The sequence below is a fragment of the Ovis aries genome, chromosome 14, assembly GCF_016772045.2.
Source record: "Ovis aries strain OAR_USU_Benz2616 breed Rambouillet chromosome 14, ARS-UI_Ramb_v3.0, whole genome shotgun sequence".
NCBI classification, from domain to species: domain Eukaryota; kingdom Metazoa; phylum Chordata; class Mammalia; order Artiodactyla; family Bovidae; genus Ovis; species Ovis aries.
Window position 1 is genome coordinate 6,636,594 of NC_056067.1, and position 22,852 is coordinate 6,659,445.

General features: G+C 46.1%; 1 long non-coding RNA gene across 3 annotated transcripts in view; it reads right to left on the reverse strand.

The window, feature by feature from the left end:
- Positions 1-22,852, reverse strand: part of LOC105609364 (uncharacterized) — a 291,225-nt gene that overhangs the window by 107,196 nt on the left and 161,177 nt on the right. For all 3 annotated transcript variants that reach the window (XR_003591434.3, XR_009596148.1, XR_009596149.1), the window contains one exon: positions 6,847-7,025. This is a non-coding gene — a long non-coding RNA (uncharacterized LOC105609364). The remainder of the gene's footprint in view (positions 1-6,846; positions 7,026-22,852) is intronic.

The following is a 22,852-nucleotide window of genomic DNA, read 5'->3' on the forward strand; positions in this document are numbered from 1 at the left end:
GATACAAGGAAACTGAAGAGATGAGGAAATGGCGCATCTTGTAACAACAGTGCTGACTTGTTACGACTGTAACACTGTGCTACAACTGTACAGAGAAGGGGAGAGGAGGGGTGCTGACCAGCCTCCCCCAGCGGGTTCCCAGGAACTGGGACTTTCAGCGTTAAAACCAGGAGGCCCTGGTCACACACGATGAGTTTAGAGGGTCACCCTATAGTGGGGGTGGGGAGGCAGGGGCTCAGGGAGCCCTCCCGGAGGCTGCGGCATTGGAGGGAGGATCTGCATTGGGCAGCCCTGGCTTTCCTTTTCTTCTCACGTCCTCCCAGCTCACGGTCACACTGTTCCATCCTTTCCATTTTCTTTCTTTTCCCTGGCTCCCCACATTCCCTGTGTAGATCTGCTCAGCTCCTCTCTCAGCAAATCAACATTTTCCTCCTTCAAAAGGCAGAATTAGACTTTCTTTTCACATTAATGTTTTTGTCCTGCCATATTTAAATGCTATTTTTGAAGAGTTTTCTTTCATTTTTGAGGATTTGACTTGATTTTCCTCTCATATGGAGCAATATAAGACAGGAAAATTAGAAAGTATGTGACGATGTAAAGAAGCAGGGAGGAAATAAAACACAACTCAGCTCCATTCCACAGTCACTAACGCAACCCCCGTATATTCTCCAGTCCTATTTTTCCATATTGGTTGATATCACATACATATTTTGACTCTTCTTGCAATAAACTTCTTTGGCTTCACTCTTTTTATCTTTTGTAATTTAATCATTGTAGCAACAAAAAAAAATTTTTTTCTGAGATGCAACCACAGAAATTACATAAAGAGACCCATCACTTAGGAAGTACTACTCTGATCTCTGATGAGACAGCATTACTAGATCCTAGAGTAGGGGCTGGTACAGGGCTTTCTTCTCTAAGCCCTTGCCTTACAGAGGAAAGCAGATAATAGATATTTAGCAAGGAGTAATGACCAAGTCTTTTGATAATGCCATTGCTTGTTGGATTTAGATAAGGGCACTATACCCATCTGGATTAGAATTACATACATCAGAAGTCCTTCAGTAATTGTATTTGCCAAACCCCAAATTCAGTACAATGACTTTGCAAAGGGTTACTTTATCTACCCATTGAACCACATGGGATTGACAATTTTTTTTTTAGCACAAACACTATCAAGTTTTGGCAGTTCCAAATGGTTCAATCTATTTATGTTTGGTGCTGCTAAGTTTTAAAACTTAATGTATTTTGAATATACATGTAGTGAATTGGCTTTCCTGAAAGAAAGCCCATACGCTGGTGTCATAGTCTGAGCTCCGATCTGGGTCCCACTGGAGAATAAAGAGTGAGAATGAGCTACTGAGCTCTCCTCAGTCTCAGCGTCCTCTACTGTAAAGTGCGGATGACGGCAGCTATGGCATCAAACCACCAAGAGCGCTTCGTGAGAACTTGCAGGCGAGGCAGCCCCTGCTCTGCAGGGCACAAGCAGGGACGTTTCATCAAAGGAGCTCCCTTAACGGATGCCCGCTGAGAACCCCAGTCATGGGGCTGCATGCTTAGATTTCCAATCCCAGTTCTCACCACCATGCCCTGTCCAGGAGCATGGAAATCCCAAACGGTCTAAACCAACCTCCTTTGAGTGGTGAGGGAAACTGAGACCCAAAACGTGATGGGGCTAACTGCAGCTTCTGTTCCCAGGTGAGCCATGCTTTGCCTTTATGCTTATGTGTGGCCCCAGAGTCATGCACACGCTAATGCCGCGTCATGCCATCCAGCGGGTGTGAATTTACCCAAGGAGGAGAGAGGATGGTTCTTGTAAGAGCAAGAGGAGTTGCCACTACTGGACTTCATGAAGCCACACATTCACGTTGGTGAAAGCGATCTGAGATCCAGGTATTCACTGTTATTCTTATTTTTTAAACAAAGCTTTGGTTTATAGCAGAAAAGTCATTAAGGATCCTCTCTGGGAGTTTTAGGACATGTGCAGAGATACACTCCACCGAGTTGTAGTAAAAATGGATACTGTAAGTTAAAAAGCTCTATACCAGCATTTAGCAGTTACTTCTAAATGGGTGAATCCTTCTCCCCTTATATAATAGATGGGTTTCTGCTACCTCAGCCTTTTGGGAAAATAGGCACCCCCAGAAGCCCCTGTGCAGATTTTATTGTGAATCAGGTGTGTAAAAATCAGATGGCACTCTCCTTGCCGCCTCCTAAAAACCTGCTGATTTATGGAAGCAGGGAGTGATTGCATTGCAAGGTTGAAATCAGTGCTCTCCCTTTCTTCTGTTCCCCATAACACTGCAGAACTCAGAGAATGGTCCTGGTGCTAAAAATGGGAAAATAAATAGCTCTGAAAGGGTGTTTGAGAAAAAAACTAGTCATTTTCTCAACTGTGAAGAAAATAGAAAAGCTGAGTATAGGAAAGGCAGAAAATAAGAGAACAAATAATAGTAAAATTTAGGTCTCAGCCCCTCCCACCTGTTTTAAGTTACGTGGTCTTGGGCAAGTAAACTAGGTTAGTGCTAGGTTTAAGGCAAGATTGCTGGATCATTAGGGCTTCCCCTGTGGCCCAGTGGCAAAGAATCTGCCTGCAGTGCAGGAGCTACAGGAGACTCAGGTTCAATCCCTGGGTCAGGAAGGTCCCCTGGAAAAGGGCATGGCCACCCACTCTAGTACTCTTGCCTGGAGAATCTCATGGACAGAGGATCCTGGTGGGCTACAGTCCATGGGGTCACCAAGAGTTGGACACGACTGAAGCGACTGCTAGATCATTGCTAATATCCACTGTCTGCTTCTCAGCAAATGTCATTCTACAAATAGACTACTTTCCCAGCCTCCCTTGAAGCTAGGTATAGACATATGACAATGAATTGGAACCAGATGTGTAGGTGCCTACTTCCAAAAATGACCTTTAAGAAGAAGGGGTCTGGCCTTCTACTTTCCTGTGGCCTGGAATATATGTCTAATGGCTGGAGCTTCTGTAGCTGTTTTGGACCATGGGGCAGCAGGCTAAAAAGAGCAGAGCTTCCAGGCAGAAGGAGCCAGTGTCCCTTGGTGATTTCATAATGCTGCCATACCAGCCTTGGATTGTCTAGCTCCAATTCTCCTACTTGTGAGAATAAGCCTTTTGTGTTTAAACCACTATAGAGAGATTTTCTATTGCATGACACCAAAACCTTTTCCAAACCCGCTCACTGGTCCCTCCATATAGCTCCTTGGCTGGTCCTCTTGGTTCTGGTCTTGCTCTCTTAAAGTAACGGGAATGGTCTTTTTTAAGTAGACTATCAGATCATCTTATGAGTCTGACAAAAAGCATCTAATGGTTTCCAAAACCATATACAGTTTGGTATACAATCCTCACCCTGTCTACTGGCCAACATCTCCTACCTCCCTCCCCCTTGGTTCCTCAGCTCATGTCACATGGCTTCATTTCTGACCTTTAAAAACACTAAGATCATTCCCATCCTGATACTGTCTGCACTTTCCTATCTCTGCAAAGCTCTTCTCCCACATGTTTACATGGTGACACGCCGGACACTCATATTTCAGCTGACTGTGAGCTCTTCAGGATACCTTTCCTGACCGCTCTCTACGGATGCCCCCCCTGCCCCCAGTCTCTTTACTTCACTGTGTGTTAGCATCATAACTCATGTGTACACCTGATGTTTGGGGATTTATGTATTTGTGTGAAACCCCTGTTGCACCGAAGCTCCACAGCAGTAGGAACCTTCTGTGTTGTGCTCATGGTTACATCATCTGTGTTCAGTATATAGTAGGTCCTCAATAATTATTTTTTAAATGAGTTAAGAGGTCCTGTCGATCAAAATAACAAAATCAACTTGATTGATTTGACTTAGCTACTGAAGTCAATATTGTTAATATAAAATTCAAAGTGTATCCAAACAGAATTGCTAATATTAATCTGGCAAGTATTCCAGACTTTAATAGACTCCCTGACATCCCCAGGATTCCACTCTACATCCCATCGTCCCAGTCGAAGGCTTTCCCTGGGAGCCGGTGACCATTTCTCCAGCTAAACAAGCTAAGAAGGAGCTAAACTGCTTATCAATAGTAGGTGGAGGAGTTTAGAGAGTAATAAACATATTCCTCTGTTTATATTCACACCTCTTCCTTCTCTTTCTATTGGCAAATGATAAGGGTTGTTAGGAAATTACTGAACCACTTTAACCATCTACAGTTGATGAGCAAAGCTTTTCTCTAATTGACCAAATCCTACAGATACAAGTCAGAGGAGGGGAGAGGTTCATTTGTAATGAAGCTCTAATGGTAGGCACCCAGAACAGAGACAAGCATTTTCCTTTCTTTTTCTTCTTTTTTCTTTTATTTCTGTGTGTGAACATCCCAATGGCAGTTGACCACTGCATCTGCAGGATACTCAACCCACACCGCCCCACCTGCCTCCCAGGCATCGGGACTTTTAAGCACAACAAATAGAACCAGAGCAGAGAAGAAGCTTGACACAAAGCTTGACGCAGAATGATCAAACTATGTTAATACTTTCATTGAACAGGAAACATGTAAATTATAGAGCAATTAAGTTCACAACCTGATTCTGATTTTCTTTACTGAATCAAAAGATCTCAGGCTAATTTTTTTATTGGTGTGTGCATGTGAGCAAAGTCCCTTCAGTTATGTCCAATTCTTTAAGATCTCCTGAAGAAGGAAATGGCAACGCACTCCAATATTCTTGCCTAGAGAATCCCATGGACAGAAGAGCCTGGTGGGCTACAGTCCATGGGGTTGCAAAGAGTCTTATTGGTAACTTACTGCTTATTAATGATTTTAAGCAGTGTTTTTAATAAAGCAAAGATGGCAGTGTGGTTTAACAATGGGAAGAGCATTAGTTCAGGAGCCAGAGAGATCCAGGTTCAAATCTCAACTTAATCCCACGTAACCTTCTCAGATGTAGGTAAGCTAGCCAAACTCCTTTGTCTGACATTTTCTCATCAAGTAAACAGGGATGACAAACACCCCCAACTTAATGCTTTGCTCAAAGTATTAAAGTGAGATCTTAAGGTATGGAGCCTCAAGTTCGCAGCAAGTGCTACTTGCTTGCCGTTCACCCTCATCATGACTGTTGAGCCCTCCGTCACTCTTTATCAGCAACAGTGACCGTCTATCCTAATGGTCTTTTCAGCAACTTGAGTCATCGTTCTCCTTGAAGTATAAGGTCTTAACACAGCCCACGGGGACCTGGAGAGTCTATCAAGGTCACCCCTCTGGTCAGACCCCATTTCTCGCTTGTCCTCAGCACGCCGCGCCCACCCTCCTCCTTTGCGCTCCTTGAACTCTCCAGCACTGCCCTCACTGTGGCACGTCTGGCTCCTTCCCATCCTCCAGGCCTCAGTCACTGTCCTGACCACTCTATGAAAATCTTCTCCCATCAATCACTCGCCCCCACGGCCCTGTTTATTTCCAGCAGGACACGTAGGTACAACCTGAAAAATCTATCCTTTCTGTGTCTGTTTGCTTGTTTAACATCTGTCTGCTCGATGGGGTTTGTGTTCCTCCAGGCAGGGGTCTTAACGTGGTTCTCAGCTGCCTGCTCTGAACAGGCTCCCAGCCAGGGTTTAATAAATAAGCGAATGAACTCATTGGAATAATGATTGTTTTGAACTAGTTTCCCCACCAAAGGACAACAAGACAAGGATTTGGGTGCAAGTGGTTTGTTTTGGAGGCAATTACAGGAAAAAACCAGCCAAGGAGTAAGAGACAGGGACGAGAAAGGGACAGAAGCCGCAAAGCATGGAGGTTCATGCTCATTGCCACTGAGGGCAACCAGGCTTTCTCTGGGTAACACAGGGAGGGCAGCAGAAGAGCCGTAAGATGTCCACGCTTCCCACCCTCATCCCAGGAGAGGCATTCACTCTCTCTCCCCACCAGTTCATGTGAGCTGTTGACTGAGGACTAATGCTCCTAAGCATTTCCAGCTTGCTTCAAAATGGACAGAGCGGGCTCCTGAGGCCAGACAGAGCACTCACCTGGCGGCTGGAAGTCAGGCAGGGTATGTTTCCAAGTGCTAAGTTCCAAGGACGTGTATGACAGGGACTCTAACAGTGGAAACAAAACTCAGGGCACACGGGCCAGCATGGAAAGTCAAGACCAGTCTCTCAAATCTGTAATCCGTGCCCCAGACACACACAGCCTTCATATGATACACAGCATGGTATATACACAGTATGTCTACAGCAGCTAACTTTTCTGCTGTCTTCCCAAATGCCATTTTGAACAAAGCATGACTACAGAAAATAAAGTCAACTGACAGGCAAGGCAAAATGTGTCATTAAGTACCACTTCTTGAATACCTAGGCCCACATACCGGGACACCCCAACAGTGGTCTGGGGAATGGCTCCGACTCCCTGACATGATTCTGAAATAACCAATATCACATTAACAAGGTTTATGCTGGAAATTACTCTGTACAAAGTGCTATTAAAAGTCAGTGATGAGTGAAAATAGCCTTCACAATTTCATGTCAACATTCAAACCCTAGATTGAGTCTCTCCTCTCCAGTTTCTTTCAAATAATTATCTTCCCTGGATTAAATGATATTTTTTAATTCAGTAGCATCCCACAGCCATATGTTTATTTTATTTGGATGAAGGAGGAAGGCATCTTAATTTCTCATAATAAGAGCTTTCGTGAAAGCAGGAAATGCAGTGACATGGCAGTAATCAAAACTGAATTCTATACAAGAGGTAAATTATATTGCCTTCCCAATTAATTTGCAAATGGTCACAATACTAATAAAATGCAGGCGAGATTCTGATTTCCCTTTTGCAGAAGCTCAGCTCCTCCGTAAACAGGAGGAGAAAACTCACCAAGGAGCACGGCTTCAGGTTAGGTCACATGCCAGAAAGCCCGAATTTAGCCTCAGAAGTGTGGTGTGAGTTGCTGAGACAAAAGCACGACAGATGTCTGTCCTTCTGCCTCTGATTCTTCTCTGTTTCCTTACATCATGCGGCTGATCCTGGGAGATGCCAGCATCCAGCCGCAGAAACTGGAATAAAGAAAGGACCTCCTTGAAGACACAGCTCTGCAGGATTGCAAGCCCTCTAACCCCCTTCTTAGGAAGGCCTCTAGACTGATTCCACCCCCCAAGAAGTTATTTATTTTTAACACTTGCAGTACAGATTTTTCTTTGAAATCTACTTCTGTTGATGGGTGGGGTCCTTTACCACATTGAGCAGCTTGAAGCCAAGGATGCGGGAAGTGTATATTAGCTTCCTGTGGCTGCTGTAACAAATGAACACAGACTTAGCATCTTAGAGCAACACAAACGTATCCTCTCGCCGTTCAGGTCAGAGGGGAATATACCTCCACGGTGTTTTTCAGCTTCTAGGATAGCCTGTATCCCTTGGCTCGTGGCCTCACAATACTCCAACCTCTGCTTCCATCATCCTGTCTCTTTCATTTTCTTCGACTTCTTGCCTCCCTTTTGTCCTTAAACCCATCTGGATAATCCAGAACCACCTTCTCATTTCAAGACCCCCAATAACACCAGCAAAGTCACTTGTGCCATGGAAAGTATTCAGTTTTGGGAATTAGGATGAGGACATCTTTGGGGGCCATTACTCTGCCCACCTCAGTGGTAATCACCATCGTGTCTCAAGCTACGTCCAGGTAACGTGAATTACAGTGAAATGGCAATAAAATAAGGAAACTGAGTGCACTGCTTTGAGAGTGAACTCAGGCCATGAATCCTGGCTCTGCTGAGTTAGCCTGACCAGCTTCTTGAACCTCTCTGAAGCTATCATTTCTTCACCTATGCGCACCCACCTTGAGGAGTTAAGATAAATTAGATTATACCTGCTGAGAGTTTTGCCAGTGCAAATAATTTTGCCAGCCCAATAAGCTCTCACTGAGACAACCAGTGAACCAGGGGTCAGCAAATGTATTCTGTCAAGGCTCAAGCAGTAAGTATTCTCAGCTTTGAAGGCAATATGGTCTCTGTTACAACTATGGAGTTCTGCAAATGTAGCACAGAAGCAGTCATAGACATGCATGCATGAATGAGTGAGCCTACGTTCAAAAAACTTTATGGACGTTCAAATTTTAACTTCATGTAGTTTTCATGTCATGAAACATTATTTTTATTTCTTCCCCAACCATTTAAAAATGCAAAAAAAAAAAAAAAAAAACCATTCTTAGCTTGTAGGCCTTTCAAAAACAAGTGCTGGGTTTGGCCCATGGATTCTGGGTTGCTGAACGCTGACTTCCCTGACCTTCAGAATCCTTTCTGTTTGAGAGTCTGCATGTGTGCCTTCTCATTTGCTCAGTCATGTCCTACTCTTTGCGACCCCATGGGGTCAGACTTCTCTGTCCAGGCAGTTTTCTAGACAAGAATACTGGAGTGGGTTGCCATTTCCTACTGCAGGGGATCCTCCCAACCCAGGGCTAGAGCACACATTGCCCACATCTGCTGCACTGGCAGGCATCCGTCTGAGAGTCTACAATTCTACTGACCCGAAAATCGTGGTGAGGGAAGAGCAGAAGCAGCCAAACCAGGCTCGAGTCCAAATGCCACTTCTTAGACAGCTGGCTCACCTCAGTAGCTGAGCTAACCCCTCTGAGTATCTATTTTCTCAGCAGGCAAACGATAAAGACTTGTCTACTATGGAAATTAGAAACACTACAATAAGCAAACGACACAGTACCGTGTCCACCTTGACCTCTGCCACAGAGTAGGTGCTCAGTAAATGTTAGTTCTCACTCATCTTCATCCACTCGGAGGGAGGAATTTCTTCATTGAAAGAATTTGGCTCTGAACTGGTCTTTTAAAGAAGCAATTTGCAGTAACAAGATGGAAATGCTGAAAAGGTATTCTCTGTGAGACCCAGTGATCTGGGCTTCCCTGGTGACTGACTCAGTGCTAAAGAATCTGCCTGCAATGCAGCAGATGTGAGTTCAATCCCTGGGTTGGGAAGATCTCCTGGAGAAGGAAATGGCAACCTGCTCCAATATTCTTGTCTGGAAAATCCCCTGCCAGAGGGGCCTGGCAGGCTACAGTCCATGGTGTCACAAAGAGCTGGACGTGGCTGAGGGACTAACGGCAACAATGACAACCCAGTGATCTACCCAGACTCATGGTGAATAAGAAACAGCAGTGACTCTAGGGGATTTCGCACCCTGTACTTGTTGGGCCAAGACTGGGTTTGACAGAGGAACCACGTGCCTGCTGCCAAATCCTTTGGAAAACTCTCCTTCATACTGGGGGTTGAGGGCTGGAGAGGAGCCCTTGGGTTGAGTCCAAGGTTAACTGTGTTTGAATTGAAGGTTAGAAATTTCTCGACTCATTGAGAGTAAACTGAGAAGGCAAGTCTGTTGTACTTGGTGCATCCTATTCAATCTCTCCACCCCTACACCCCTGGCCCCCACCCACCCCTAGCCACCAAACCCTCTCCCTGAACATCACCCACAGCGGCAAACGGAAACTCGCAGTGATAAAACACCGGCTAAGCGCTTACATCATTTTACAATCAAACATCTCCAAATCTGTTTATCTGATCAGCCGCAGATTCTGTCAGAGCGTTGACATGTGCATTTCTAAATAATTTCAGCATGTCAACCTGAATAGACCCGCAGAATAGGAAAGTTAATTATCTTTGACAACTTTGCCAGCTAATTTCCTATTCGTATGTACCAAACTGGGGGCCTGTTTCATCCCCTCCCGTCACAAAGGATTTATCAATCAAATCAAGGCCTGAAATTGTCTGCCAAGGCATTTGCGCTTCCCAAAGGGGCGGTGATCTGTCTGAAACCTCGCCGACTGTCCAGCAACAGCAAAGTTGACACAACACAGAAGCAAAGCCGCTTCCTTCTGGGGGAGGCCCCGCTGCCTGGAGCCCCCCAGCTCAGCACCCCCACCCTCTCTCCTTCGTCTTGTCTTGATCTGGAGGCACTTGTCAGGCCCCCGTTTCCAAAGCAGCACCCACTTCACCTCTGGGTCTCAGCTGACAGGCCCCGCCAAACGCCAGGGCCCTGCTTGTCAGAGCCAGTTGGCTGACCCTTGCTCAGGAAGGTGGGCCCCAGAAACTTAACAAGCGGGCTGGTGCTGACAGGCGCTTTGACGGTGGCGATCGGGCTCCTGTGGTTGCTGCTTCTCTCTGACAGGCAGGCGTGTTTCACTTTAATGGCCATTTCCGCTGCCGAGTTCCCTGGACTGGACTGCTGCTCTGCAAGATTGCAGCAGGCTGTCACCGAGCTGGCCATAGGGCCTGCGCCAGTCAGGAGGCCTGCCTGGAATTCTCTTTTTGGTTCCTCATGCTCGACTCAGCCTGCCGAGGAGGCGGTTGCAATACGACAGGATAACAAGGCTGGCCTGGACCTGCCCGGTTCCTGCCCACCCACCAGAGGCACCGACCAGGAGGAAGTCTCAGGAGGAAGGTGTTCCTGCAGCTCACTCATCTGTTCAACACCTATTCATGTTGATCACTGTGTAGATGGACCCTGTCTTTCAAAAACTTCCCAGTGTAACGGATGACATTCCTTTACTTCTCTTGCTTAATTTATGTCAAATACCTTGCGTGTGCAATGTGCTCAGCACCGAGTTCTCAGCACTAAGGTAACAGTAAAAACAATAAAATAGAAAGAGTAAAGAAACAAGGATCTATTCTAATGGAGCTTATCTTCTATTGCAGCAAACTACACGTGGTGGGCAGAACAAGGCCCCTGACCTGTTTTGTAAATAAAGTCTAACTGGCACTCAGCCACACCCACTTATTTGCCTACTAACTCTCGCTGCTTCTGTGCTGCAGCAGTGGTGGGACTGAGCAATTTTAACAGAGCCCATACATCCCACAAAGTCCACTTACTATCTGACCCTTTACAGAAAACATTTGCTGACAAATACAGATAATTTCCCTGGAGGAGGGAACGGCAACCCACTCCAGTATTCTTGCCCGGGAACTTCCATGGACAGAGGAGCCTGGTGGGCTACAGTCCATGAGGTCAAAAGAGTTGCACTTGACTCGGTGACTAAACCACCACCAGAGACAATTTCAACACAAGTTAAGTGGAAACAGATACACAGAGTCCAGAGGGAGCCTGTATGATGGTTGGCCTATTTAGTCACTGTTGTTGCTCCAGTGCCTGAAACAGGGCTTGGCAGAGAGGAGTAGCTGCTCACTAAAAAGTTCTCACTGGCTGGATGAAGGAAAGAATGGATGTTCCGATGAGGCAGTTGGGAAGCTTCTGGAAGGTTTGATGAAGGAGGGAATAAGTAAGCTGGAGCTGAAGAATAAAAAGTACTCATCAGAAGAAGAAGAAGGAAAAGGTTTTCTTGGAGACAGAAACTCACTTGTAATACCTGCTTACCAGAGGCCTGGCACAGAGAACTGCATTGAAGGAGCAAAGAGCTGGCGGAACACAGGACCTGAATGGGGGTCAAAGGGAAGTGCGCCAGGAAACCAGGGAGCAGCGACCCCATGTGAAGACATGCGGTTTATAATCTCACTGTGCACAGGCAGTGTGCCCTCCAGGCCCAGACTTCACTGACCCCCATACTTGGGAGTCCCTCCCTTGAAACAGACCTGTCTTCACTCCTCCCTTCTGGAGCACTCGTGGGTCCCTCACCCCGGACGTGGAGTCAGTGCCCCCAGAGCTCCAGGATTCATACTATGAGGTCATCCTGAGGCCCCATGGCCGGACCCTGGCTCCAGGAACATGGCCTGGCAGGTCAGGCTGGGTGAGAAAGAGACGCTTCTTGCCAAGTGGACTGCTCTCCCTTCTCTACCCACAGGCCTCTTGCCTGGCGTCTCCTGTGCGTCCCGCTCTGTGGGTGGCAGGGTGTCACCAGCAGTGAAAGAGATCACACGCGAGGCACGCAGTGGTTAGGCCCTCGACAGCTCCAAAGAAGACACCACCGGAGGATGGAGTGTTCTACATTTCATGTCAGTACAGAAAAAATTCCAAATGGTAGGTTTAACGTGCCCAGAAAGTGAGTCATCGCGCCTCTTTTCCCGCACACTCTTGCTAAGGTTGTATTCTGGTCAACATCAACAAAGCACAACCTCTGAATCAGTGGGAGCCGGCATTCACAGGTAGAGTGAAGGATGACGCTGCGTCATGCACAATATTGGGACCAGAGCTAAATCAACGGTATTGGGAGCTGCAGAGGCAAGAATATCTGTGTTGTTTTCAGTATAAACTGGTCATGAAAAGCCACGGCATTATGAATAATAATGGGGTGCTACTGTTTGCTTATGATGGAAGATGTGAAATCAGCCAGGAATGCCTTACTGACCACGAGAAGCGCAAAGAAGCGGTCTCTGGACCTGAAGCAATGGTGCCTTGGTATGTGGAGACTGGACAATGAAAAACTCATGTTCTCTGCCCACTGTCCTACAGTTTCATCAGTAAATCACCATTGCTCGTAAGGTGAATAAATTTTACAATGAAATTACCTGTAGACAAGGGCCCCAAAAAGAATTGTTCCCAAAGGGTCCTGAAGACAGGATATGCATTTCCACATCAGAGAGAGCAGTATCGCGTTAAAAAAAAACAAAAACGCCGACAATTAAAGAGCCAATAAGTGACTTGGACGAATCCTCCCCTTTACTGGTTACCCCCAGAGAACTTCTTGGTCAGACCAGAAACTTGTCCTGAATCCCTTCTCTCTGCTCCTAGATCTCACTTCCTGGGTTCTTTAGCACTTTTCACGTAATAAACTTGCCCTCAACCCGCCCTCACCTCCCTACCCTGCTCAGGTCTTACTTTCTTTCCCCCACCCATTCATTATGCTTTTGAGTAGCTGTTTGATTTTCTCACTAGGTTCGTCACAACTAGACTCTCTGGTCTTCTACGTTCCACTCACTACCTGGTTCTGCATCTTGAAATTCTAGAAACAGCCTTGGCAGAGGCTCTAGCTGAGACCAGCTTACTGACCACTTCTGGCCGCTTCCTCTTTGATGGCCTTTGGAGGAGGGAGGCCTCTGAACACTCTCACGTCACTAATATCATACCTGTCACATTGTACTTGTCAAATGAAGTTTCTGGATTTTCTCCAAAAGTCAGAAGGAAATAAAGATCAAAATACAGATCATGGTGCTGGCCAGAACCCTGCCTTCCAGCTGAAACAGAGTTTAGAGTAGCTGGATAAAAATTGCGTGAGAGGCTGTGCCAAGGAGATCTTAGAATCATATAAGAGGCGGAGCTTCCAGCATCAGAGAATATATGTGGCAGAAATGATGATACGAGATTCGGAGCATTAACTCTGTAATTTGTTATCAATTTCACTCTGATACTTTTCTGAGCTTCTGCACATAAAAATTAATCTATGGAGTTAATCTGTGTAAAAACTCTTGCCACGGGGGTTCCCAATAGTAGTGTACGGAGTGAAGAGAGCAAAGCCATTCCTCAGTCTCCTCTCTACAGCCAACTTCATAGCAACTATTTAACTCTGTGTGTGTGTATGTGTGCCTGTGTGTGTGTGTGTGTGTGTGTGTGTGTGTGTGTGTGTGTGTGCAGTCTTGATAGTAATCCTGCAAAGTAAGTGCGAGTCTTCAAAATACAAGGAGGTTAGATTTTTCCTTGTGTTTAGAGTTTTTAATTAACAGACTTTATTTTTTAGAGTACTTTCAGGTCTGTAGAAAGACTGAGCAGAAAACACAGTGAGTCCCCACATACCTTCTGCTCTTTCTCTCCTCCACCCAGTTTGCCCTATTACTAGTATCCTGCATTAGTGTGGTGTATTTGTCACAACCGATAAGCAAATACAACACACATTATTAACTCAAGTCCACAGCCTGTTTTAGGGTTCACAGTTTGTGTTGTACAGGTCTGTGGGTTGTGAGGTGCTTTGATTTAGATCATTTTTTCCCTATACATTTTAGCACCTAAGGATTCCTTAAAATTTTCTTTAAAGTACTAAAGCAACCACGTTTAAAACAATAACTGAACTCATTTGTTAATTACCTAAGGATATACGATTGCACGTGAACACCTCCCATCAATTCAATCCCATCACATATACATTGTGAGGCTTACGGTGTATCAGGTACTGGGTGATGTGCTGGGGTAAGAGTAGTAAACAGACAGAAATGGTCCTTCCCCTCGTAAAGCTTGAGAGCTTACCATTCGAGATGAGTATCTGGTAAGTAAATACAAGTAGGTTCCCCTTTCAAAGGGCACACACAGAAGCTGCAAGAATCTACCCAAGGGGTCAGAATGACGGCTCTCATGTCATAGATGTCCCCGAAGCAGAGAGCCTTGATGCTCTGGTTCCCTCAAGTCATCTCCCGAGTTGGTCCATGATCTCAGATGACTTCCTCTAAACTGGAGCCTGGCTCGGGTCCCCACTTCTACTTTTCTGGGACCCAGGGATCCCCAGCAGCCCCAGATCATGAGAGCTCGTGCAAGACCCACAGGGCTCAGGCCCAGGGATCCCAGAGCCACCTCCTGTCACCTCCCTCATCTGTGGAGAGAATTCGCTGCCTCACCACACGGACACCCTTTGTCCAACAGTGCTGAGCCGGCCAGTTAGAGCCTGGGGCTTATTTCCAACACAACTTTCCTCAGCTGCAAGGGCTGGCTGAAGGGACCTGCACATTTGGAGACTGTTAGCCTTGCATGTGGGTTTCTGGGGGCTGCTACAACAAATTCCCACAAACTGAGGGCTTAAAACTATAAAAGTGTGTTTCCTGAGCCTGGGTGCTGGAAGTCTGAGATCAAGCTGTCAGCAGGGCCGTGTTCCTGGCAAAGCCTCTTGGGGAGAATCTGCCCCAGGCCATTCTCCCAGCTTCTGGAGGCTGCCAGCCATCTCTGACACCCCTTGGCCTGCAGACACATCACTCCAGTCTTTGCCTGTTATCACATGGTCTCCCCCCGGATGTCTTCATGTATGTCCCAAAGGCCTCTTCTCAAAAGGACACCAATCACTGGACTTAGGGCCTCAACCTGATTACATCTACAAAGACCCTATTTCCAAATAAAATATGGTCGCATTCACAGGGGCTGCGGCTTAGGACTTGCACGCACCTTTGGGAGGAACAGGATCCAACCCGCAGCACTGTGAGTTTATCATTCACAACTGACCTCCACCAGAGTGAGACTAAGTGGAAGCAAAGCTGAGACCAGAAAAAGAAAAAGATGCTGTTTCCTGACAGTTTTCGAGTAGCACTGATTGGCCTAAGAGCATGGACAATACCAAGCATGACATACACGCACAGGTATGTAATCGGTGTATGTCACCAATCACGCATAGGTGGTTTTAAAAAGGGAAAGGCAAAACGCGGGGCTGTTCTGGGAGCTGAAAAATACAACTTCCCAGGGTTCTAGAAATGTCACTTTCCTCATCCCAGGGAAGACCATGATGTCAGAGATTTAACTGAACATCACTCATCATGTGCTCATTCCAAACACAGTTGGTAAGAACCTACGCTGCCTGCCCTGTTCTACGCAGGGCAGACAGGGCAGCAGGGGAAAAGCACCCTACCACAGGAGCTCATGTTCTAGTATGAGGAGACCAGCGCTAAGTAAGGAAATAAGGGGGAAGTGGCTGCGGAGTGAAGGGGGGGAGTCAGTGGGGACAGAGGAAGTCGTGCTCTAGACGGGCATGTGGGAGACCGTGAGGCAGAGCAAGAGAAGCTCTCTTGACGGCTTGTTTCTCATTTCTTTGGGGGATGGAATTGACTCACACATGGCTGAGTACGGAGGTACAGATTTGGTGAGAGAGGTTTAAAATGCTGGAACAAGAGGGAATTTACTGATGGCTAAGGCCTGGGCTGGGGATGGCTGGTGATGAGAACGGTCAGAAGTGGAAGCAAAGACCTTGCTGTTGCCAGGCCTGCAGCAGAGTCCGTCACAGTGGGAGTCACATGCAGGAAATGAACATTTAAACCTGCTCATACTTGAGGACCTGAGGTCTTGCTTGGGTTCTGCTGACTATCCTTGTGACTCTGCTTTCTCATTGACAAAACACCCTGGGAGGGAGGGTACCAATCACCCACACTCCTCGTCACGAAAAACCCCCAAAGCATCCAATGGTTTCTGAGTGAGAGCCTCTGAAGCAATTCCAAACAGTCCCACTGCACTAGGGTTTCCCACCTGGGCACAATAACATCTAGACCCTAATTCTCTGCGGTGGAAGCTGTCCTGTGCATCACAGGGTGGTCAACAGCACCCTGGCCTCCACCCACTGGACGCCAGGAGCAACCTCCTCTCTAAATGTGATGACCAACAACATCTCCAGACTTTGTCATTGCTACCTGGGGGACGGAGTCGCCCCTGGTTAAGAGTTGCTGCTAGACCATGGGTCAGAGCAGAGGATCAACAGCTTTTCCGAGGAAGTTCAAGGTCAGCTTCTCCTGAATCCACTCTGCCCAGACATTCCTCCAAAGGACAGGAGCCCAGACATAAGGTCTGACCATGACTCCATCTCAGTCCAGCCCAGGTCACGTCCTTTAAACCCTACCCACCCCCTTTGCCTTCAGAAGTTGACCTGACTGGCTTCAAAAAAATAGGATAAAATAAATAAACAAGCCTGAATCGTGCTCCAAAAGATAAGGGATTATTTGCTTTTCTTTACAAAAGCATCATTCCTATCTGCAATATATACAGTGAATGTCTTTTTTCTTCCAAGTCATCAAAAACAAGCTAATTGAGTACACATTCTGGGGGTACTTTCTCTGAATGATTTTCCTGTTATTATTCTATTTTAAACATTCTTTATTTTTAGAACAGGGGTGTGGAGGATGGGGAAAGCAGACCAAGGAATATTAAATAATTAGAAATTTCAGACATTTTACAAATTATTAGTCATCACCATCATCACTTTTTATCTTCTGTTCTAACCCAGAAAGTTATAGTTCTCAAAAGCACAACTGCATCTAATGAGATATAACCAGGATACAAATGTCTCTCTAGTATTTCATTTTTTGCTGTCAATCCAGTTCAAACTCCAAGATACCACTGAATGAAGGATTCTCAACTCAACACTAAAGAGCAAATCAAGATTTCCATAAAAAAAAGAAAAACTGCATGTTCCCAGGCTTTTATCCACTTGTATACCTATAAGAAGCAGCTGCAACCCTGCATACAAGTGATTTCTTTTTACATAAATAAAATGTTTTTGCCATTTTTAGTCACTGAAGCATTTAAAAAAATTAAAGTGGAAGCCGTTGAAAGGATAAGCTTTAAAAAATAGCTGTGTTACTGAATGATTAGTCTTTTTTTTTTTTGAAAAGTTTGTTGTACATCCTATTCCCAATTCAATTTACACTCACCTGCAGAGACCTCTATGCCTTTTAATTGCTAGTCTGAATTTTTTCCCCAGTTTTATTGAGAAATACTGGTATTCTGATTTTTTATGCAAATATTTCTTTTTCCCAAAGATGTACCGCTGTCTGAGATAAGTGATTTGGGGGGATTTTGAAAGTATGTTGAAACAGGTATGAAGGAATCTCAACATGAAAGCTGTACATGTTAAAGGTGAACGTGTCTGCAGGAGCCTGCCTTGAAAGACACCTGTCCGTCTACAGATGAGCTAAATGCTGTGAAACACGGAAGAAGCATCACTCTATGGCTCACCACCGAGCTGGGCTCAGTACTTCACAGAGACTGATAAGTTCATTTAAGACCTTCGAGCAAAACAACAACAATTCTGTAGCTGGGTACCTTTATGCTCCCCAGGATAGCACATCCCCTCCCTCCACATCCACCTGGCTTCACTCTCTTATCTTTAGTCAGAAGTAGAGTCGGTCAGGACAGCAATTACCAAGTTAGAAATCCTTGGTTGGATATGAATGAATGAAAGTGGCTCAGTCGTGTCCAACTCTTTGCGACCCCATGGACTCTCCAGTCCATGGAACTCTCCAGGCCAGAATACTGGAGTGGGTAGCCTTTCTCTTCTCCAGGGGATCTTCCCTACCCAGGGATCAAACCCAGGTCTCCCGCACGGCAGGCAGGTTCCTTACTAGCTGAGCCGTAAAGTTGGATAAGCTTAGAACATTTAACTATTGACAAAATCCAATGTACTCACTCAGGAAACTTTAACCCTTTATAGTCATTTCAGGTGTTCACATTTTTAATTGGCAGGAAGACACAGAGAATGAGCATCCCAAACTCAATAGGTTAAAGCAATTTGTTCCCACACATTTTTTTTTTAATTTCTCATGGTTCTGTGGGTTGACCAGTAGGTCTTCTGTTCTGGGCCAACTCATCTGGGCTGGATACGGTGGTCTCATTTCCATGTCTGGCAGATAACTCAACATCACCTGGGGAGATAGCGCAGGGACAGTCTGGAGTGGGAGACTTGGTGAACTCCCTGCTTTCTGGAAGCTTAAAATCTAGTCACGCATTAAGAATAACACTAATGAATACAGAGACTGGGGTGAGTTGGGGAAGATGTCCTGACGACGTGATGTGTGGACCAGGATCTAAAGGATGAAGAGGAAGGCCCCCAGAAAAGAGACTCTGATATGCAGATCTGAGTGCAAAGGGTCTATGGTGGGGTGCTCTCAGAAACATCGCCTGCAAGGGAGTGAGGGAGGCTGCACGGGGCAGAGGGAAAAGTGGCAACAGAGGACCTGGCCAAGAGCCTGATTCTTATCAGAGTCTTAGGCTTTGTACCCCCGTCAACCGGTCATAACTCTCTGGGCAAGGCAGCTCCTTTCAGTTGAGGACAAACCCTGGGGAAAGACTCAGCTATCAGCTGACAATAGTCCTGTGAGCTGAGTGGAAACAGTGAGCAGTGCCCCCCACACTAACCCCAACATCCCTAAAAGGAACCAGAGACAAAGGAGGAAGGAGATACACCCAACAGTGGGGACAACACGTGCAAAGGCCCTGTGGCAGCAGAGAGCCTGGAGCGTGTGGGCCATGGAGAGAAGGCCCACGCAGGGCTGGGGTGTGGCGAGCAGGCACGAGTGTGTAATGAGACGAAGCTGGAGAGCAGGAAGGACGAGGTCAATGGGGCCAGCTGGACCATGGTAGGGTTTTAGCCCTCATTCGAAGAGTAATGTGAAGCCACAGAGATTTTTTTTAGGCAAAAGAAGCAATTTGCTTCAGCAAAAAGAACAGAATTGAGTAGAATGCAGAGAGGCAAGGTTGAGCCGAGGTAGGAAGACCAGTCCACGTGTATGCAGGTGGCAGGCAGCCCGGGAGACGGTGAGAATTGAATGGAGTCAAGAGAGGTTTTAGAGGTGAAGTTAATGAGGTCTGACACGGGCAGAGATGAGGGGCAAGAGGGGCAAAAGGCATCAGGGACACTGCTGTTTTCTGGTCCGCCAATGAGCAGACGTGCCTAGACCAGGGTGGAGGACTCCAAAGGAGGTAGAGCAGACCACGCTATACTCAGAGCAGCCACTGGGGTCCTAAGGCGATGCTCACATCTCCAAATCTGGAACTCCAGTGGGAGACAAAGATGGCAGAGAAGTGATAATGGCAGACTCTGTGGGGATGAGATTGTCCAGGGAGCACAGGAGAGGAGAAGGTCTAAGGCTAAGTCCCAGAACATCCCACACTCAAAGGCCAGGTGGGAGGAGACAGAGGCCATACAGGATCCCAAAGAGCAGCTGAAGTGAGAGGAAACAGGGGAAAACAAGGTCAAACGAGGAATTATTTCAAGGAGAGAATGGTCCAGGACAAGCACCCTGGAGGTTCAAGCAGGATGAAGACTGGAAATTTTCCACTGGATTAATGACAAATAACAGAACTGAGGTCTTCAATGTGAGAAACAAATAATTAAGCAGAACTTTTTTTTTTTTTCTCCTGTTTGGGGAAAGGTAACTCCAGGTTATCATGTTGCTAAATAACTCATTCCCCTCTCTTTTGTGTGTGGCTCTTAGAAGAAGAAGCTACAGGAGTTCTCAGCACTTAAAAATGACTACATATGCTTTAAAGCCAAGTAAACACTGCCTTTGATTAGTTTGGGAACAGCCAGGTCTCTCTTGCTAGAAAGAAGATCAAAAGCTTGGAGAGAAATCAAATACATGAAAATTAAGCAAAAGTGACATAATCTCTCAAACCTAAAATTTACAAACCGTAACATCCACTCCTGGTGAGTTTTCAGTGTGCCCTACACTCAATCACCCATTCCATGTAAACTGGCGCAGCCATGTTGGAAAGTGTTATAAGAAGGAACAAGATTCACGAAAACAGCCCTGAACGTAACTGTCCTGCTTCTGTGAATTTTACCCAATGATACGATTCAAGAGAAACACAAGAAAATAAGATAATATGCACACAGATATCTAATGCAGATTTTCTCTAAAAGTTAGTCCTTAAAACCACATAAATGCTCATTATTTGGGGACAATTTTAGTATTTGCTAAACAATAGGACGGAATACTAAGCAACCATTAAACTGACTTTGCAGCACCACAGAGGAAAGTGATGAGGTACCAATAAAACACTAAAGAGTAGGTTAAGTATTATCTTATCTGTGTAAATTAAATAGGAATATGGAGATAAAAATGAAATCATGAGGAGTTAGAGTGGGGTCACGGGTTTCCCATCTTTAAGGTCACTAGTATTTTTGTGTTGTTCATTTGTGCAAAATATTCAGGAGTAGTATTTGGGAGAAGCATCAGAAGAAGAAAAACACCTGCTGAAAGGGGCTTCAAAGTAAAACTGAACAGAAGCAGACAATTCTGCTCAGAATAAGACTGCCTTCACTCCACACTGAGCCATTCAAGATAAATTAAACGGAGCCATCTAACTTCATGGATAACTTCAGCACTCACTAACAGAAGGTAAAACCAACTCTCCCTTTTGCCCAAGTGTTTGGGGTCTGTGAAATACTGTTCCATCTTTCACATCACCTCTGCAAAAGGAACTGTTTAGGCTTAGGAGAGAATCCTACATCATTAAGCAGACAGAGTCTACTTCTCAGATAATTATACCTGGAAGGATCTGAAGGTCCAGCTCAAGAGACCAATAAAGAAGGTTACAACTTGTGTGCTGAGCCCAAGTACTAGGTCTGGAAGAATGTAATGGCGTCCTGAGCATTCTGCCAAGAGATGCATGGGCCCAGACCAGTACCTAAGGGGTTTCTCTGTTGCTCTGCCTCCCTGGTGCCTGCTGAAGAAGCAAAAGCTAGTTTGCAGATGCCTCCCTGGCAAGGAGGGTCTAGCTCTCATATCCCATGGAAGCGGAGATTGAGTGCTGGGATTCCCAGAAGCCACACGGCACTCGTCCACTAAAATTAAAACGTCTCCTTTCCTTCTTAACTCACTGAATCACAGGGCTCATTTGAGCTGCTGGAGCTGTCTTCTTGAGAAACAGGTGATCGTTAAGTCCTGGCACGGACACTCCATCTTAGCTCTGGGTGTCTCGAAAAGGATATCGCCTTTCCAAGCTCAGGGAAGTTCAGGGGAGGAAAGATTTTGCTGCTGGTCATGAAATAGGAGGAAAGACACACCACGGAGTTATAACCAGGGGCCACGTCTTCTAAGTGCTGATCACTGCTCCCAGACACTGCAGATATTCATCCTATTTAAGATGATGCTCACAACGGACAACATCCATGGCGGGAAGAGGAGGGTGGGGAAAACTTACACCAGACCATATTCCCTGCCTCTTGCAGACAGATGACCTGAAGTTGTCCATGCTGATGCAAAACCCAACTGCCTTCAGGGAATTACGACTTCTGAAGACCAAGTACACAATTCAAGGAGCCAGAGACCTCTACGGGGACCAGCGTATAAACTAACAATCTTTTTCAGAACTCTTTTAAATTATCTTCTTCCCAAACCTTTAAGCCACACCCCTTCCCCAACCAAGAATCTATTTCCCAACAATGGGCAGCAACCTCAGCATCTTAAATCATGGCTACAGACCAGCCAAGAGAAGTAGAATCCATGTGCCAAAGTGTAGGACTTGTTAAATAAATTCTTCCTTGACAGCAGAGAGAGGCCTGGCTCAGAAAATGGCTCCTTAAACATTTTAATTTAATTCAGCAAGGATTTATTGTGCACCTGATATTAGGGGCCAGACTCCAGGAGCTGAAACTTAGAGAGAAAGAGAGAGAGAGGTGTATTCTCTTACATTCAGCTGGGGAAGGGCTGGCAGGTTCTGAACTCTCCAAAAGCAAGTTAACATCATCCAGGGATTTCTCTAGGTAGCCTGATTCTCCACCTAGTCCTGAAATGTATCCCTTCCCTCTTTGGGGCATGGATGTGTGTCTTCCATCAAGCGGTGCCTCTTTCAGATGAATTTGTTTTTCCTTATTAAGTCTCTAGTATTGCCCTGCCAGGAACCCTGCCCACGCCTCCTCCCCAGGTCCTGCTTTCAGGTTTGGCATTAGCCCCACCCGACCCCAACGTCTGCTGATTCTCTAACACTCCACTCATTTTCCATTTCTGGTATCTGCCCTACACCAGACAGTTCACATGCCTCTCAACACCCATGAGCACACACCAGGGGCCGGGCAACGCTGTGGGCCTATGGATATTGCCCCCGGAGAGAGAGCCCTAGCTTATGCATGCTGGGAGCTGACAGTCCGCCCAGACAGACACACCACAAAGGGTAACGAGGCCGAGCATAGCGCTGGTCAAGAGCATGAGTCCTACCATCACACGCCTTGGGTTTGATTGTTGGCTCCCTGAGGGTGCTTGACCTTGAGTATAAGGCTCATCCCTTGGACCTTCAGGTGAACTAGAACATTAACCATAACCACGTCAGAGGGCTTCCGTCAAGATGCAAAGAGACAATCCACTGCAAGCATTTACCCCAGTGACTGGCACCTAGTCATCCCATAAAAACAACGCTAGCCACATTTATGAAACTCACAATAGGATTTCCTTGCCTAAGCCATGTTCAAATATTCATACAATATCAGAAAACCCACAGTATTGAGTGCAGCCCGCCCCCTTTTACAGTCAGCTCTGT